This window comes from Meriones unguiculatus, chromosome 4, assembly GCF_030254825.1.
Source record: "Meriones unguiculatus strain TT.TT164.6M chromosome 4, Bangor_MerUng_6.1, whole genome shotgun sequence".
Classification (NCBI taxonomy): domain Eukaryota; kingdom Metazoa; phylum Chordata; class Mammalia; order Rodentia; family Muridae; genus Meriones; species Meriones unguiculatus.
Window position 1 is genome coordinate 16,539,498 of NC_083352.1, and position 4,981 is coordinate 16,544,478.

General features: G+C 46.7%; 1 long non-coding RNA gene across 1 annotated transcript; it reads right to left on the reverse strand.

Annotated features, from left to right (window-relative positions):
* Nucleotides 1-734: 734 nt before the first annotated feature.
* Nucleotides 735-4,463, reverse strand: LOC132653476 (uncharacterized). Its single transcript, XR_009591203.1, has 2 exons — nt 3,165-4,463; nt 735-2,324 (listed from the first exon to the last, which is right to left on the reverse strand). It is a non-coding gene; the product is annotated as an uncharacterized LOC132653476 (long non-coding RNA).
* Nucleotides 4,464-4,981: the final 518 nt, after the last annotated feature.

Consider the following 4,981-nt stretch of genomic DNA (forward strand, 5'->3'; position numbering starts at 1 on the left):
AACCATTAACTGCTCCTGGTGAAGCTCTAATGACAACTCAGCCACAAGCTTGGTTTTCTTGATGCCATTGTCACTTTCTTCTCCGTGCCCACCACTTCCCCCTCGTGTCCACCACTAAGTGAAGAGGGGAGCTGACGTGCCCATTTAAAGGAGCACATGTGTAAAGCCATGTGTCCTCACCAAATTGGCCTTAGGTGACTGTGGTTGATGGGGCAGAGTCCAGCCCCCTGAGGACAGTGCTATACCTGGACTGTTTGCCCTGAGTGCTACAAAAATGTGGGCTGAGCAAGCCAATAAGCATCCCTCCTCCGTGGCCTCTACCTCAGTTCCTGCCTCCAGGTTCCTGCCTTGACGTCTTGCTCTAATGGAGGTCCTGCCCTGACTCCTTCGATGACAGGCTGTGATGTGGAACTCTAAGCTGAAATAAACCCTTTCGTCCCCAATTTGCTTTTGGTTACGGTGTTCCATCACAGCAATAGAAATCCTAAGGAAGACACTTCCTAGATTCTCCAGGATCCCAAATTCACAAGATTTGGGCCTCTGGTTCTCATTCACTAACTATGAACCAAGGGCAGGCCCTCTATGACCCACTGTGCCCAACCGTGAAATGTAGGACACAGTCTTTCCTTTCTCCCAGGGTCAGCACCCAAGGTCTATAAATGCGACTCTTATGAATGACCAACTGTTGTTCTAGCTACATTACCCAGGGGAACAGAATGTGTAGAAAGCATAAGTGATAATAACAGAGGGTTTATTTAACGATTCACATGGTCAGAGGCTGAGCATTTCCACAAAACCATTTGCAAGCTAGGGAGCCAGGGAAACCAGTAGCTTCAAAGGTTCTTGGAAAGATGGGGTGAAAGAACTGTGCATTCAAAGGCCGAGGAATCTAAAGTCTGCTGTGAGTAGCCATGGCAACAAAAGACGAACCTGCTCTAGAAAAGTTCAGGAACAGAGGCAATCCTGCCATCCTAGTACTGGAGGATAGGGAGTTCAAAGCCAGCCCCAGCTACGTAATGAAAACTGAGACCTCTGTTTGAAAACAAGCGGTGCTTTGAATGGTAGAGCATTTGCCTATGGTGTGCAAGGCCCTGGGTCCAACAGGCAGCCCAGGTGACCAGGACCCTTGCTCCATCCCTACCCCACCCCTCCACACCCATTTCATTCGGCAGGGCCTGTGCCTTACGGAACGGCGCTGCCCGTGTTTAGGGCAGGTCCTCCCCAGCCAGCTCACCGACCCACATGCCAGTCTTCCATGGAAACACCCTCACAGGCACACGCCCAAGTGTGCTTTGCCCACCCCCAAGACTAACCGCCTCCCACCTGTTGCTTGAAGCTGGTTCTTCCCAGCAAAGTTCGAAACAAATGGGCAATTTCCTCTTCCGGGAGAAACTTCCCACCGCAAGACCTCCTCTAGTGCCTGGAAGCTTTATTTTTGTCTCAGTGAAACACTTATTAATGAACTGATACAGAGCATCCTACCAAGGTGGTGCTAACAGTCTAACATACGACTTCGGTTTGAAGGAAGGACCTAAACGGTCCAGTCAGCATCAGCGGATCATCCTGTTTGCTGGAAGATGTTTGTCTCATTCCGGGACCTCTCCCTCAGGTGACGTTTCCTAAATCCCCAAGAAACCCTCACCCTTACCAGTGGAGTGAGACTTCCCGTCAAAGCACAACTCTGTTCCTCACCTGTCCCTTCTCTGTTTGAAGTAAAAATCTCTCCAGGAGGCATCTGTAAGGGGCACACAGGTATGTGGCTCCAGACACTCGGGCTGTAGGTGGGCAGAGCTTCCGTGACACTGAAAGCTGGCAATGCCACTCTCATTCTGGAATCCTGCCCACTGGCTAACGTGCAACACACACACACACACACACACACACACACACACACACACACACACAGCTGCAAGCTGTAACTATTCATAACTAACCCCAGAGAAGAAAAGCAAGGGGTACATCCCCTGCCCCTGATCCTTCTCTTCTTCCTAAAAAAAACAAAACAACAACAACAACCAAAACAACCTTTCATGTACTTGAGATCCTCATGAAGGATCCCAGAGTATGAGAACCTTCTGACTCCAGGGTCATCGCTCCTGAAAAAAAGTCTCACTTCCTTCCAGCCAGGTCCTGTCTGATGTATTGGTTTTCTCATAGCCATGCTCAGTGCCAATAACAGAAGGACTGAGAATTGTGTTCCGTGTATTAATCATTATGCTCACATCAAGGCCTCTGGTAGATGGGGCAAGGCCTTCATTGCCAGCTTCGTTGTTGTTCTCATCTGTCATGTGACTCAGGAAGTGTTTCTTGAGCATTTATTATCTCTGCAGGAGGGAAAAAAATAAATTACTCTCTACTCTGTGCCATTAAAACCAGGACACACACATATATAAGCTTGCCAACATGATACCTTTGAATACACAATGCAGCGGGAGGGAGCATTAACATTGACAAATGAAAGGACCACTGAAAGTCTGTGAGCCCCCTCCCCCACCAGAGCTGACATCAGTAGACTCTGTACTGAACAGAGGCCCACTCAGCCTGACACAGTGCGTGGAGCAACTAGCCGCTCCAGCTCACTGACCCACTTTCTCTGTTTCTCACTATCTATGTGTTTCTGGTCCAATTCCCTGTCTCCAGACATATAAGACCCTGGAAATCCCATTGGGTGCCCTTCAAACCCAATCCTTGCTTATAATACTAGAAAAGGGAATACTAGACACAGAAAAGGGAAATTTTGAAGACATGGCTTGGAATTCAGGTTTAGATTATCACTGGCTGAAGCCAAAGCAAAAGGAGTTTGAGGTATCAGTTACAGGGAGACAACAGAGAAAAGGCGAGATTAAGGATCAAGTTGTTTTGCAGATTGAAACCATGCTCTAAATCCTTCTGCTCCCTTGATTCAGAGTCTCTTCTGATAGAAAAGACTATTTCCTTTGTATCCATGCAACAGGGAACTTCTGCTCTATCTTTTAACTTTCCCTGTCTTTGCTTTTATTAAAAAAAATCAGTTTTGACTGGGGTTATGGCTAGATCGTACATTGCTTGCTTAGCAGGTCTAAGGATTTGGATTTAACTCTGGGTATTACAAAACCATTTACAAAATATTCAAGCAGACCAAGTAGTTGACTCAAAATAATTTTGATATACAGAGGGGTGGGTACCCGAGTATCAATATGGTGGTCCTTTCCTTTGGTGCCTTCAACTGTTATGGAAGACCAGCATATGCTCTGGGTCCTGGAACTCCGAAGAACTGTGGCTTATTTGAACATCTCATGGCAAATGTTTGTCTTGTTCCCGTCACCTGCAGTTGCTCAGTGAAGCAGTTCATCTCAGCACCATTGAGATTTAGAGATAGAGATAGAGATAGATTCTGACTGGGTCGACACGCAGAGGCTGTCTGGATAGATGCAAATCCTGAAAACCAACAGTCTCTTAAGAGAACAGCAGCCCATAGCCTCCCAGTACTTGTCTCAAGTCTGAAGAATGAAATCTGCAGACAACAGGAGAATGAGTTTACAGAAGAGATTATGCTAACTGTAGAGAAAAACTTGAGCTGCTGGGCTGCAGAAATGGGATACTGTTGAAACCAACAGACTAAATGGGAGATAAAGACAGAACATCCCGTGTGTATTAACAGAGAGATGCGATCTATATCCACACATGAAATTCAAAGGAAAGCTAGAGTGTTGAAGATTAAATACTTTTCTTCACAGGGGACAAAAATGGCCACATGTACGAATCTTTTCTGTGGTGGGATAGGAGTGGGGTAGGGCAGGGTATGTATGGACCCAGAATTGTCTTGTGAAAGGATGCTCTTTGGGATGTGAATATGCCCAAGAGAAAGATATTATCTTCTAAGTCCAGCTGCCCCTTTATTAACCCTGCTCAGACTTCATTTCTTTCTGAGTCATGAAATGAGATCTCGGGAAGAGATAACAAGTGGTGGAATGGCTTCTCTTAGAGTTTGGGTTTCCCCAAATAAGGCAATTTCCAGAGCAGAAGAAAGACAAGGGAAGAGGAATCCTGAATCTGAGGGCCACTTAGTGCTGGTTCTTATCCATCAATATACCAGGGTTTAGGGTGTGGTTTTCTGAGCCCCAACAGCAGTTCGGAAAGTGTGCCCTGGCACTGATGTTCATGCTCAAGGTGAAGGCTGTGGGGGGTTACTAGGCAAAGCTCGCTTCTGCTGACCATGGGACAGAAGACAAGGTTAAAGGCAAGATGGCAGTGAAGCCTCACAGTTAGCTGCCTGAAAGTGGCCAGACCATCTATCATCCTAAAGACTATCCAAGATATGCAAGGAAAGAACTTGGGTGATTTTGTGACTGTATTTCCAGCCTCAGAGGGATGGGCATCAAAGTATCAATATGGCGGCCCTTTCCTTTGGCCCACTCAACTGTTACTGGAAGGTCAGCACATGCTCTGGGTTCCTAAACTCTGAAGAACTGTTGCTGACTAGAACATCTCATGGCAAATGTTTCTCTTGTTCCCATCTCCTGGAGTAGCCCACTCCAGCAATTCACCTTAGCACCACTTAGGTTCAGCTTTTCTATGAGGTTAGAGTGAGAAAGTTCAAGAAACAGGAGGCAAATGTTTGCAAAGGGCAGCTCTATAAGAACTAGATGTGTTAGTGCTTTGGGGGTATCCTCCTCCTCACTTGCTTTCTGAGGAGTAGAAGGGAGAGAAACCAGCACCACTGTGAACCACCCTTCTTGTTTCCTCCCAGTACCCTCAAGAACTCAATGTTCTGGTGTCAACATGGTGGTGGAAGTAGCTGCTTGACACAGTTCCGGCTGCTGGAACATTCTCACCCTGTAGAAAACATCTCTGGATCACCAGTCCAGAGATGGCGCTGCATTCTCCTATATATCTGCCTGCTTTGTTTCTTATTGTGGCTCTGTCTTTTTCATCTAATTCAACCCTAGTCAATGCAACTAGGAAGATTTCCGAGGGGACTAGCGGAGAAGGAAATGGCTCA